The following is a 15,606-nucleotide window of genomic DNA, read 5'->3' on the forward strand; positions in this document are numbered from 1 at the left end:
AGGTATTCCATCAAAATAGTTGCAACTCATTCATTAAATTTCTGCCAAATACTGATTACACTAGTGTCTCTGATCAATACAACAACATCCAACTGATTCCAACCTCTTACAAGGGTGAAGAAGGGAATGATATATACATAAAACAACTTATCCCATCCTCAGGGGTCCAATCCATGATCTAAGAAGTTGTTCCACCAAAATCTGAACTAAAACCTAGAGTGTAGGGAGGTCAAACTGACTCATCCCTCACTTTTTGGAAATTGATTCATTACATGACTAAAAGAGTTTTCACCTAATGTGTTTACCCTAGGTAACTTTAAAAAACATAATTGAATTTGTTTTGACCAATTACATTAGTAAAACTTCATAAAAGTCCTTGAGTAACTGAGAAAGTGTGAAAAAGTAGCAAAATATCAGTTTTCGGTCCTATGCGCAGTGCCAGTGGTCTCTGTGCATCATCTTTGGTCTGTGCGCAACACCATCTTCCAGCTAAGTTTTGAAGGGGTTCCCGATGTCCAAATTGATCTCAAGATAGCTCATTGGAAATCTTGTCATGTCTAGTTTCCAAAAATGTACTTGGATCCAAAAAATGATAAGAATTAGACCTCCAAAACGTAAATATACAAAGACTTCTCCTATAAGCAGTGCCTAGCTGAAAAAGAGGGCAGAAATGTGATTTTTGAGGTGTTTTTGGCCATTTTTCCCTATCAGATTGCCCAATTTTGTTGTGCCAATAGTCAAAATTGAATGTTTACTGCCTTCTAAATCCAATGGTCATCTTGGTTTCATTTGGAGGCCTCTAGAAGGTGCTCAATGCCTAGGTTTTTGCGCATAAGAGAGTCCAATTGTGCAAAAACTGTCAAAATTTGCACAAAAACCCAAAAAATTCAAAAAATGCCCAAAATATTGTCAAAATTGATGCATGAACTACTGATTAAGTATTTCAAGCATGGAAATAGGCCTCATCAAGGATATCAAGTTTTCTCTTCTCCTCTTACATATTTAGGGTTTCAAGCTTTGACTTCACTTTCTTGAGTTTTTACCTTGCTATTTGCTTTCTTTGGCCATAATACTTTTCCATCCTCCCCTATTTGTAATTGTATTTCTTTGATTTCTTCAGGAGATTCTCAAGATGTTTGTTAAATCTCTCAAACCAATGTTCCCTGTTTTCATTGATCATTATGTCAAATTGCTCATCTAATTGTTTATAAATCATCCTTAGATAGTGAAGAGATGTTATTTGAACACTATGAGACTTGCTGACATTATGCAATGGAAATGGTGTTTATTGGACCTTGAAAACCCTAGGAACTAATGCTAACCTTGATTAACCACAATTGATGGTGTTAGACTGATATGATGACATGATGACTTTGATCATGACTGATGTACATTCAGCAAGGTATGACAATGTGCCAGCAAGTAATGAAATTTAAGGGAGAGTGAAGTTTTTTTTTACTGGGGCTACCATCAGTGAGTATATTTTTGAATGATGACCTAGTGAAATGACAAAAATTTCTGAGTGGGACCCTAATATGATATTAAAAGAGTATTTTTGATCACTAATGGCAGGATGCAAATACTAACACTAACAAGGTCCACGGTAGGCTCACATCCATAAGAAATTTCTTATCGCCAATATTGTAGTACTTTGAGAGATCTTTCTAACAAGGTATTGTACATGCCAAATAGAGATCATATAACCAAGTTACTGTTGAGAAATCTATGTCATAGAAATTAAGTGATTTCTCTTCTATTAGTAAGTGCTTGTGAATGATTTTTACTTCTTTAGATTAGGATTTTCTTTTACTTAGGTTATTAGTGTTCTTCTTCATCAAATAGCTATCAATGCATAAACCATAAAGAGACAAGAGACACAAAATATAGGTTATCATCCAGGGCCAAAACCTCTCCACTTGAGGAGAAAACCTAAACAAATTCTTCTTCTTATAGAGAGTCCAATTGACGAATACCAAGACCAAGACCCTTCACCTTATTTCCACTCCAATACCAAGACATAAGTTCCCTTGATGAGATCCTTTAATATTGTCAACCTCTTTCTTCCCTCTTGGCTACCCTTCAATGTTGTCCTACTTCTGCTTCAGACATGTACCTTCTTTTGGCCCTAATTGCAGCATGTGAGAAGTATCATAATCAACTTCTACACCTTTTTTCCTCTTCGCTTCAAGGGGAGACTCTCTCACATATCTCGGCTTAATGAATTTTGCTTCTATTAGTGACTTTTATAACCTTGGATCCTCCTGCAATACTCTCAGTTACCTCTGCAATAGATGTTGCTTCCTTACATCACATGTGTGACAAAATAGAGCCCAAACAATCCTGAAATAATTTGATCTTCTTATCCCTTTACTCAGTGGCTATAGGTTGCCTTCCTTGACCATTTTAGCACTTCTTCTTATGCCTTAAGCCTTGGTTGAATTGTAGACTTGATGACCACCGAAATCTGCTCTAAAATTTTGTCTCTAACTGAAATCTGAACTACCCTATTTATTGTTGTTGGAGCCTATAATAAGACGACATGACTTAGATATGAGCCGATGTGTCTATTTGAGATATTTTATTATTCTTTTGATGCCGACTTGAAGAAGGTGATTTTGTCTTGGTATTGGAGGGCCTTCTTATAATTTTTATGACTCATATAAAATGAAATATGCCCAAGAAGGGTCCTTCATACATGACATAGACTCAAATTGACTTTTATGACTAGATGACAAATCCTAAAGGCTCTCAATGGGAGCCATCACTAAAATAAAATTCCTTCCTCATGAAACCCATGAGACAAGAATTACAATAATAATTTTATTTTTCTTCTTTTCAGAAATTACATAAAATCACAATTACACATGTCATTATGAAGATCCAACCTACAGTTACACTTTTCAACACTTCGTCTTAACTAGGGAGGTATTCATAATGGTACTTGGTCATTCTCATTTTGAAGAATTTCTCATAAGAAAAGTCAATTGGTAACCCATATATTTAGCATCATATCAACCAACATTGTCACTTAGCAAGGCCTTGACTAACAACGCTATCTCTCCACAATATCTGAGCACTATGTTGGCGAGACCAATGATGTATAAACACCCTCATCATTGTCTCTCTTGAAACATACCCCACCCGGGTTCTCAGGGTGTGTTCCACCAGGACTATTCTTATCTTGGATTCCCAGTACTCAAATAATATCGGTCCTCAACGACTACTCTTATCTTGGATGTCCTAATTCATCCTCAAAGAGAATCATATGCCATATGTTTACCCAATCCTCCATTCAGCCTTCCCAAGTGAAGACAAGAATGATGTGTCTATCTTTCCCTCTTAATTAGGGAGGAAATATCTATTCTCATAAAGGAATGTACTCATTCCTACAGAAGGAATGTACCTAGGCTCCCTCTTGGCTTAGGAATTTCCAAGTTCCTTCTAAGTAAGAAACTTGTTTCCAGGCTCTCTATTAATTAGGTACCTAAAAAAGCTTCTGAGGTGGAGATGATGAGACAACCAATTTCTTGAAGAAACCCTCTTCACGAGGTCATGAACTTATTTTCATTATCTAGGAGTCTTCATGTTTGGGACTTCTACAAGGGCACCAACCATCCATTACTTTCATCCATGTCATCATCAGAAAGTGATCCATCAGTCCATATCTACCCTTCCTTCATGCCATTCTTCTTTCTCCAGGCAATGTTTACTTAAGTATATTTCATCCTACTACATGTGCATTGGTGGTGGAAGACATCCATAGATCTTCCCTTAGCAGCCCTACATAAACTCATCCAAATATTTTGTTCAAAAATAAAGGAATTAACATTAAAATCAATGTTGTCTTTTTTATGGTCTTTCATCATGACATCTTCTAGTTTGCATCATCCTCCTCCATACATATCGACACATCTCCCAATGATATATATTTTCAAGGGCCTCTTTCTTTTTCATACTCCATCAGAGTCTTCATAACTTCCATGGAGATATCCTAGTCCAATATTCTTTGTTTATCGGATTTTGATTGCCTTTACCATGGTTTCATATTCCGTGATCTCTTTCTTCCTCTATTCACACATTTCATTCCCAGGAGCTTCCAATCAAAGTTCCTTAATTGTAGTCAACCACCTCATACTTCATATAATGACATATTATGTTGATTTCATCTAGTGAATGTGTGACCCATGCATTCATGCATCCCTTTGAGGGAGGAGATCCTTTCTTTTGATCATGCTCTTAGGATAGAGCATGATATCTGCAACCATATGACTTCCACAATATCAAAACTAGGCACACATACCTCATTTTTCATGTGGGTCATATAGGCTTCCTGCAGTAGCTTCCTTGATTGAAAGAGATTAAATCCCTTGATATGCTTTATTTTTATGTCTTCATACCATCATCCCATGAATTCCACAAGTTTGGAATTCTTGATGAAACACTTGCTTCCCCTCATGATTGGTGAACCTTTCAATGAGGATTCCATCAGAGAATCTTGAGGATCTAAAGTATCCCCATCAACAGATGTTTCCATTTGAAAAATGTATGATGAACCTTGTACTAGATGATCTTGCCACTTGTGTTTTCAATGACATTCCAAAGAGCTATATCCTTGACTTCCAGAGATTCTAATCGTCTTTCATGCTTCTCTATGATGATGTCTTGAACTCTTGCTCCCAATGCTTATATGATGCCTTGACTCATCCCATTACTTTACTTAGTAAATCATGATAGCCATATCATAGAAGACTTGGGAAATTGAAAAGAACTTATGTGAGGAAGACTTTCTCAATAGTGGAGATCTATTGCTTCCTCCTTCTTGGATTTCTTCTTTTCATCTTCCTCCACTTCCTTGGTGATGGGGGATTCTTCTCTTATTCTTTTTTTATATTCCTTATTGAGATTAGGACAATCTCTCCTATAGTGTTGGTATTCTTGACACCCATAGCATTGTATTGTATCCATGTTCTTCTTCTTTTTCTGAGGACCAAACTTTCCAAATTTTCCCTTTATTTTTGTCATTGAAGCATAAGCTTAATTTTTCTCACCTTCCACCACATGAGATTTAGCCTTTAGTCTAGATTCTTCAGTCTTTCACAGTGACCATAGATCTTGGAATGGAGTATATTCTTTCTTCCCATAAATAATTGAAGTAAAGTTACCCCACTCCTCCAGTAGTGCATTTAATACAAATGTAGTCATTTATTTATCGAACATGAATTCTCCTAGATCTTCTATTTGATTCTGGATCTCATATATCCTCATAAAGTATGAGGTTATTCCATATTCCCTTGACATCTTTAGCTTGTAGAGTTCTTACCTTAATGTTGTCTTAAGGTGTCCTGACCCAGGTTCAGAGTTAGTTGCGCCAACCAACAAAACCCTACACTACTGGCCCTTTCGGCAACAACCCACGTAGCGCAGGCTGCAGTCTCACCCGAAGTAGTATGGGGAGATGTTGGAACCAAGTTTCCACATCCAAAGAGTGTGATGTCTTTTAGCACCTGAGATCTGCCTTTGCACAGATCTATAAGCCCCTAGGGCTCAGTGCTGCAACTCTGTCTAAACATCCCTTAGACCTTCGCAAAGGTCCATGATCAGCTTTTGCGAACCCTTATAAACTGATTTATTCAATTACGTGTATCAGAGAACAATCCTAGATTAGCATTTGTGCAGATCTACTTAATTTATCTAGAAAACATAATAGAATTCATCACAATATTCGTGAAAGTACTTAACATGCATTGTGTACATCTATTAGGACTTATTCAAGTGAATCACGCATCATTAGATCAATATTTCATAAACATAGTATTCATTCACATAAATATTGAAAGAGGAATTAAACAGTGATAAATAGATATACATAGAATTTCTTCAATAATCTTCTTTATTGATCTTCAGTTTAGGTATACAGACTCGACACTACCCTACACACTCAGCTGCAGGGTTCCACGCACTCAATTGCATACTCTACCTAGGCCTTTGCGCACTCAGCTACAAAGCCTTTCTCTCCTATCTGACCCACTTCATTGCGCTAGGACTTCCAAGACTTCATTTGTTATCCATCATTACATTCGATCTCTCCCTTAGACTCTCTAAGACATACCTACTTATAGATTTTTACATGCAATCCCATGGTCTGTGGACCATGGGTGGATCTCAAAACCCGCTCAACTTTTACATAAACAAGGGGCTAAAACCCCTTTGACTCCAAACCATCTATGCCCTTTGCATCCACAAATTGTGGAGACTTTACATTAATTACATTAATTACATCAAAACTTGAGTTATTTTAACCCCAAAGCTGACCCAAGGGACCCCATCCCAATAGGCTCCGAACACAAAGATCGTGACTTGCCCTCGAGTCACTTGGTTGGTGCTACAATCTTGCTGCGAAAGTCCCCCAACTCCACCTGAACTACTGCAACCTCAACAGTGCTCTACGTAGTCGCCTGCTTGACTTCTTCGATTAATTATTCCACAGTTGGTCCTTCTGCAACCAGCCTCATTGTTTGTTGTATCTACTACAAGCCCTTGAGCTTATCCTGAATGGTAATCAAGATCTAATAAGCTTATTCTAACCAAGGCTCCAGCTTGGCCTTAAGCAATGCCTCCTTCTTTTGTGATACTTCTACCTACGAGAGGAGTTGATTCCCTTCTTGTAGTTTGGCTAGGCATTGCACTGGTGTAATGGAGCGCATCATTGTCCTAACCTTTTTGTACTGTCGTTGTAGCTCCCTGATCTTAGTATTTAGTGTATGAAAGTTTGGATCCTCCTACAGATTTGTTACCAACTCCATGGCCTGCTTGAATACTATTGTGCAGTCTACAACTGTGGCATCCAGAGTCGCTAGTCCTTCCTTGATTACGGCTCTGCGCTACTCTCGGACCTCCGACGGAGTCGTAGGCTGCATCTTCAATTGCAGCTCGGTGATCTTCATGTTGAGTTAAAATTGAACTCGGTTAACATCTGCCTTTGCTTCGCATGCAACAATGGCTAACTTCCTGATCTTCGCTTATGGTTGTGCATCTTCAGGAATATGAAGCTTAGGCATTGTTCTGCATGCCTCCACAACTGCTGACTCCAGTCATGAACTGTGCGCCTAGAGCACTTCCTTTTCCTATAGAACCTTTGTCTTCTTAGCGAACAACTGTTGATTATTAACCTTAATTTCCCTGACATCACTAAGTGCTCTTTGTTCCCTGATGCAAAGCTCTTCCACGACTCCCTGTAATAGTGCATGCAATGACTCCAATTGCATCTCAACAAGGTTCAGGCCCATCTTCGGGACTCTATCAAGGAGGATGTGTTGTTCCTTGGTATCGACGTGCATTGAACCTGCAAACAAGGGGAAGACTCTCATATCCTATGATGGCCACAGAATTATCTCTGCACCTATACTTTTACCTCGCCCTGAACTGCCTACTACATCGCTCACTTTCCCAACATCTGCTTTGATCTTGGTTGCTTGGAGCTACAACTCTTGAAGATCCTTCTAGAATCCTCCCAATGTTTGTATGTATTTTTGTTCCAACTGCTAAGTACTTATGTGACGACATCCCTGACTTTATCACCGATCTCATCTAGATCTCTTTCTGTGAGCACTTAGGGGATCAATGTGTGTTTTATGAGCTTTCTTCTTCTTCCTTGATCCAGCTTGTTGTTCCAACTCTTGCCTATTCAGAATGAAGGGGGTGTGTTTCCCTTCCTCACATCCACCGTCTTGCCCTGTAAGTTCTTCAGTTTCAGTTTTTGCTGAAGGTGACTTGTCACCTTTCTGGGTCTTGCGCTACTCCTTCTTTTCCATTTCCTTAGCAACACGTTCCTACTTAACCCTAGCCTTCTTTGCAGCATCCTCCTTTTTTGTGCATCCTACTTAGCTACCTCCTTCCTTTTCTTCACAGCCACACTCTCTGCACCTGTGTTTGGCCCAGCAGTTAGATCTGAAGGGGCGTGCCACTCAGCTAGCCAATGTGCCACTACCTCTTGCACATCAGTCTCTGTCACCAGGTATGGAAAATCATGCCACTTATGTGGTGAATCCTTCTGCACCTAGATGTATACTCAGTGGAAGTCAGCCTTGAACATGGTGTAGGCTGACTGCTACATGTACAAGGTTGGGGAAGGTTGGGGACAACCTTGGATGCCGGTTAATTTCCATGCGAAAACTCATTTCCATTAGGACCCAAAAGATCTTCATTTTTGTGACATGCACGAGGTCCTTCGTAACCCATAGGGAGGCAAACTACACGGTATCCGGAAATCCTTCTTCCAACGAAGGAAACAAGTTGTCCTTAGGCATCTCCCATGCAACCAAGACAATGGAGAGCAGAAACCAAGCGTAATGAAATGGCTTGGTTTCATCCTAGGCCTCATGGATATTCGCGAGGAACTCTTGGCATAGGTATCTGTACCAATTGAACAGTATGCCTTTTGCGCACTGAGCTGTGAGAGACATTATGGGCACCAGAACTTCATCTACGTGGAATTTATTCATCACCTTTCCAGCCAATATCTACGTGGCCAACTGAACTATGGGGTCTGAGATAGACAAAATGGAATACCCACGTGACTTTTTCACTAGTTCATAATCCTTCTTCATCTGCTCAGCAAGCTCCTTCTCCCCCGTATTTCCACCAAACTCCTTGGTCGGGTTCAAACCTTCATGCGACAGGTGTGTAATCCTATGAATAATCATATTTGTGATGGGTATAGGCCCTCCTAGCCATAAACGCCCATCATGCACCAGATTGAGCAGCTGGCGTATTCCAATTGTGTTAATTGGGGTGCGGTGGTAATGTGGGACCAAAGCAAGTTCAGAAACCCGGATTGCTCCACACCATGGACCCATTCCTCCATTTCCAACACTGTCACACCCATGTATTCATAATACATTCACTTCATGAAGTTATTCATCGCTAAGTGTGGGAACTCAGCGTGATCCGCTAGGTCCCAATCCTCCATCTTCAATAACGAGACTCGCGCAAGTCGCGGACCTTCAAAGGGAACCTGCTCAGGTAGCAGGGGAATGGAGATGGTGAATTTGTCTGAGTTTGGGTCTTTAGTAATATTTGCCTTTCCCTTCCAGGGATGGATATACTGAGGGAGCTTTGTGATGGGCTCCGCTCCTTCGGCATCAATGGCTTCTGTTCCTTGGCCCTCTTCCGCCTCCAGGTCTACAACCTTTTGTTTTCCTTTTGTTGGCAGCTTTTCTATCTTTTTTGTTGGTGTCGCAGTATGCTTCCTTGGGGAAGCGCGTATCTGTACTAGTTTTTCTACTTTTCCTATGTTGCAGGTTGTTTTTCTCTTTCAATGGACTATTTTGGCCTTGGCGACCTCAACGTCATGGGCACCGCAGGTGTAGCTTCAACACTGGAGATTTTAGGTCCTGGGGCGTTGGATACAACAGCTTCTGAACTTGTAGCTTTAGTGGGGTTGGTGGTAGTCATCCTCTCCATAAAAAACTCACAGGCATCAAGAGACATGACTGTGTGGGTGAAGAATTCCTCCAAAAATGCTCGGCTCATTGACAGAAAGAAAATTTCAACAAAAATTCTAAGGGTGGAAAGTGTTCTCTGTTAGATGGCATGCATAATTTATAGGGTTTTTTTAATTCAAATTCAATCATTCCCTCAAAATCCTGAAAATTAATGTTGTTTTGGCAACAAATCTTCAAAGATTTTGGCCTTAAATGCCGCTAGCCCACTCCTCTTAACCGTCTTCTAGCTGTCAAGTCATGAACAGTGACTCCAACGGTCACTTTCCTATTGCATTGTGCAGCATATCCCTCTGTGGTGCATCTTCCTATGCATATCTTCATATGTTGCAACTTCACCCTTTTCCATGTAGCCTACCTTTTGCGTAGTCCTCCAAACCTGGCAGTGTAGTTTAGAGTCTCACACTCCCGTGCAACTTCTTGGAACACTAAGACTATCCTATCACCATATAGTCATTGTGTAGGATCCCTTGTATATAGCTTCAATCGACTTCCATTCACTCTTCACAAAAAAGGTTCTCCATTCAGCTTTGTGAGCTAAATTGCACCTCCATCTGTAATTTCTTTGATAATATATGGCCCTAACCAATGCATCTGAAATTTCCCTGGAAACTTAGTCAATTTACTATCATATAATAAAACCAGATCATTTACCTTGAATGTGTGAAGCTTGATGTGTCGATCGTGCCATGCTTTTTCACGTTCCTTCTGTACTTGCTGATGGAATCCTACCAAGAACTAGTCCTCTTCAAGATCCATCAGCTGCGTGAGCCATTCCTCCAAGGCTTTGCGATCTTCCATACATGTGAGAGATGATATGCGCAAACTAGGCACAATATGTTCCATAGACATTACAGCTTCTACGCCATAGACCAATCTGAATGGTGTTTGTCTTATTAGCTTCTTACAAGTAGTCCTATATGCCCATAGTACTGCAAGTACACACACATCCCAATCATTCCATTGCGCATTGAAAATCTTCGTCAGTGTGTTCTTCAAAATCTTATTAAAGGCCTCAACTGTTCCATTAGCCTATGGATGATACAAAGTGATCTTCTGATGGTAGACTTGGAATTCTTCCATTAACGTGTTGATTGTCTCGTTTAGGAAGTACGTACCTCAATCTCTCATCAACACCTTTAGGCAGCCAAATTTGGTTAAGATGTACTCAAACAAAAACTTCACTATTGTAGCCCATGTACAATCCTTAACCGGTTGTGCCACTGCCCATCTAGTTAGATATTTCGTCATGGTGATGGTATAACGTGCACCAGTTTTCTTCCTTAGGGGCTGAATTGGCCCAATGAAATCAATCACCCAATTTTCAAAAGGCTGCAAAGATACTTGAGGATTCAGTAGCAACTCGTCCCTTCGTGATGGTCTGCTAGTTCTTTGACATGCATCACGTGCCCTACAATATGCCTTGGAATATTTATGTAGTGTTTGCCACCATAGAAAAGCACGTAAAATCTTCTGTGCAGCTGCCTTTCCTGCGAAATTTCCTCCTGCAGGCCCTTCGTGAGCTTCATCGAGAATGTTATTACTCTCAAAATCTAGCACATATCTTTGCAATATCTCATCTACACCCATCTTGTACAGATGTCCCGCAATTACTGAAAAGTTCGTCGCACGCACTACTAGCTCCTTCTTTTGCTGACTTGTATACCCTTCTGATTCCATCCCCATAGTAAAAAAGTGAATAATATCTGCAAAATGGTTATACACTACGCGCACCACAAAGAGTTGCGCATCTGGAAACCCTTCCTCCAAATTAGTAGGCTCCTCTCCGATTTTGATTCACGACAGATGATTAGGTTCTGCATTTAACCTCCCTGGCTTCACAATTAACTCAAAGTCATACTCCTGGAATAGTAGAAACCATTTGCAGATATTCCCCCTCAACATAGGCTTATTGACCAGGTATTTCAAGGCATAATGACCTGTGTACATTTTGAAATGTCAGCCCAACAAACAGTGCCTGAACTTCTACGGCGTGTATACCATGGCAAATCCTTCGCACTCATTTGTTGAGTAATTCTTCTCATCCTTAGATAATTTCCAACTTGCTAAGGCTATAGGGTGTTCCATTTCTCCTTCACCAGCTTGCATTAATACCACACCCAACACAATGCAAGAGGCATCAACGTGTACGTGAAATTCCTTCTTCCTATCCAGGAATACCAAGATCGGCACGGTGACCATCTTTTCTTTCAAAACATCTAAGTTGCACTAGCACTCCTCGTCCCAACAAAATGTTGCATCCTTCTTTAGCAGCTTCTACATAGGTGCGGTAATCTGAGCATAAGCCTTGATGAACTTCCTGTAATATCCAGTATGTCCTAGCATCGTGCGCAGCTGCTTAACACTCCTTGGGACCTCCTAATTTACTATCACCACAATCTTTTTATGGTCCATCATCAATCATTGCTTGCATACCATGTGACCCAGCAAAATAGAAAGGGAACATAGAATAAGCACTTCTTCAGATTCAGCATGATTTGGTACCTATGACATGTATCCAACATCAATCACAGACTTGCTACATGGTGATTCACTAACCCAAACATTGTCCAGTCATCAAAGTATACTTCCAAGAACTTATGAATGAATTCCTTAAACGCTGTTATAACTACGCGAGAGAATATCGCAAGTGCATTCTTGAGTCCAAACGGCATCACAGTATAGTAGAAACAACCCCATTCCATCGCGAAGCTTGTTTTTCTCCTATCCTCTGGCGCAATCTTGATCTGTTGGTACCTATAAAATCCATCAATGAACGAGTAGGCCTCCTTCCCTCCAACATTGTCTAATACTTCATCTGTAAAAGGTGTCAAGAATGGGTCATCGACATAGGCATCATTAAGCTTCCTTAGATCTATGCAAATTATTATTTCACCCTTCTGTTTCTTCTCCTGAACCACCATCAAGCTTACCCAATCAAATTCCTCCACCGGTTCTATGATGCCCATCTCCAGCATCTTATCCAACTCCTGATGAACCTTTTCATTTTTGTTGGCTTGAGGAGGCGTGACCTAGGTTCGGAGTTAATTAGCCAAACAAATACCTACACTACTGGCCCTTTTGGCATTAGCCCGCGGAGCGTGGACTAAAGTCTCACCTGAAGCAGTATGGGGGGATGCTAGAACCAAGTTTATGCATTTTTGATATGTCTTAGGGGTCAATTAGTCCAACTATGAATACCTTTGTGCTTCGCTTCACGCACTATCATGGTCTGTGATACCTTCATGATCTGTTATAACCACCTTCACGCAACCCTCACTAGCGGCTGAGGTGTTTTCGTGCTGCTATGGCAGTGATCTGCGCTATTTCCCTAAGTTACATCATGGATCTTACGTATCTTATTACAGATGTTAGTTAACTTCACGTAACAGATACTTTATCTCACATTTACTTAATCAACACAATCATATACTTTCGTGCATCATATAAATAGTAGAAATGTAATTTATACCCAATACATTTGTTAAGTTATGGTATGTTCTATGCTTCTAACAGTTTACTTCTTTTTCTTATTATATTCCACAGATTAGCAGTCACATGTACATAAATTAAAGTGCAAATAGAACATTAAATGATCGACAAAAAACAAGCCAAGACAAGAGACACATGATGTAGTGGCTAGCCAGGGACAAACCCCACAATGTGTGGGGAAACCCTTTGATCTAATCTTCTTTTATTTTCAATAATTCAGTAGAGAGAAATAGTACAATAAATCTGATTCATATCAGTTGTAGCAAACCCTAGATCAGCAGCATCAGCATTAGCGGCTTCATTATCAAACTAGGGCAGACGATATCTCACAAACCGACCGTCGAATTGACTTCATTCCACCACCAAAAGTTGTAGCTTCTAGAGGATAGTCAGATGAACCTACAACGTAGTTTAGATGAGGAAATATTCTAGGTGACGCAAGTCAATCTTTACTTCTGCAGTTGCAACTTCAGTTTCAGCAGTTTTCGGCTTCAAACTAGGGTAGTCGATATCTTGCAAATTGTTCGTCGAATTGACTTCATTCCACCACCAAAAGTTGCAGCTTTCAGAGGAGATTCATATGAACCTACAATGCAATTCAGATGAGGAGATCTTCTAGGCCACGTAGGTCAATCTTTACTTCTGCAATTGCAGCTTTAGTTTCAGCAGTTTCGGGTTCAAACTAGGGCAGTCGATATCTTGCAAACCATTCGTCGGATTGACTTCATTCCACCACAAAAATTTGCGGCTTTCAAAGGAGATTCAGATGAACCTACAATGTAGTTCATATGAGGAGATCTTCTATGTCACGCAGGTCAATCTTTGGATCTACAGGTTCAACAGCTTCCGGCTTCACATGTGTGAGAGAGAGACCCATTTCTGCGCAGTAGAGAAGAGACTCATTTCTACACAGTAGAGAGAGAGAGATGTGATGAGAAGAGTGAGTGCAAATGAGGAAAATTCCTCTTATATTTATACACAATGTTGGTGTTTGAATAGATGCAACTGTTGGACTTCTGAGCCTACATGAGTTGTAGGTCGGCTTGATAATAATTCCATAATCAAAATAAATTCATATCTCCATGAATACTTATTGGAATCAGATGATATTTATATCAATCCTACACCTCTCAATGAGAGGAATCTAATAGAAATATTATCAGCCATGAATAAGATGACCCACATGAAGTTTTTCCCTGGTTGCGATTTTAACACTCCCTCTCAACCAGGGAGAACTTCATCTGCAATATGTCTATCGGTCGTTACTATTCATCCATCAAATGCACTGCCCTGTACAGCCTGACCCTTGCCCTGCTCTGCTCTATTCTGCTTGTTTTGCTTTGTCTTGTTCTGCCCTATACTGATTGGTATTGTTTTTCTTTGTTCTGCTCTACTCTTGCATTGTTCTGTTCTGCTCTGCTTTTGTCCGAATTATGAAGAAGAAGAAATAATCGAGGATGTATCATACTAACTCAAAGTCAGTCTCAAAGTATGTACCACTGGTCCCAGACCAGTCTCAACCAACCCAAAGTCAACGTCATAGTGAGTACAACTCCACTAGTCCTAGACCAGTATCATCCTCCACTGACTCAAAGTCAGTCTCAGAGTGTGTACCATTGATCCCAGACTAGTCTCAGCCGACCCAAAGTCAGCTTCATAGTAAGTACCACTCCTACCACTGGTCCCAGACCAGTATCGTAGTCTCAGAGAGTGTACCACTGGTCCCAGACCAGTCTCAGTTGAATCAAAGTCAGCGTCATAGTATGTACCACTCTCTCTGGTCCCATACTAGTACTACACTGACACGAAGTCAATCTCGGAGTATCTACCACTGGTCCCAGACCAGTCTCAACCCACCCGAAGTCAGCGTCATCGTATGGTACAACTCCTACCACTGGTCCCAGACTAGTATCATTGATCCCAGATCAATGTAGGTCATCCTAGTGTAGGGAGTATGGTAGATACAACGATGCGTGCATCGGTACTACTATGGTCCCTAACTTCATTTCCGTGCTCATTGATTAGATGAGAGGTACGTCCCATGAGTCCCAGACTGCATGGGTAGGATGCCTCGACAGGAGAACTAATCAATCCTGTCCTCACAGGAGAACACATCAATCCTGCTACAATTGCCATGGAGAACACATCAATCCAGGCCGCCATGGAGAACACATCAATCCAGGCCTCACAGGAGAACACATCAATCCTACTACAATTTCCATGGAGAACACATCAATCCAAGCCGCACAGGAGAACACATCAATCCTGCTACACAGGAGAGCAAATCATCCTATTCCACAAGAGAGCGAATCATCTTGTCCCACAAGAGAGCGAGTCATCTTGTTCCATTGCGCACCACCAGGGGAGGGTGAGTCACCCTATTTTCGTATGTTGCTCCAGTATAACCCGCAAGCCCTCAGAGCTCCCAGAGCTCAATGTATGCAACATGCAAGATCCTTGTACAAGGGTTTCTTGACGACTCCAAGTCGTTTGGGAAAATCATAGATTAGATCTTTGCTCAGCGCTTTGACAAGGTGTATCGACCTGTAAATCATCTTAATGTGATGGAGCCTCCTTGCTCATCGACTTACCATATCCCAGATGATGTCTATCT

Source organism: Pinus tabuliformis, chromosome 4_1 (assembly GCF_031772625.1).
Source record: "Pinus tabuliformis cultivar Carrire ecotype Pingquan chromosome 4_1, CPIR1, whole genome shotgun sequence".
In the NCBI taxonomy this organism is placed as follows: domain Eukaryota; kingdom Viridiplantae; phylum Streptophyta; class Pinopsida; order Pinales; family Pinaceae; genus Pinus; species Pinus tabuliformis.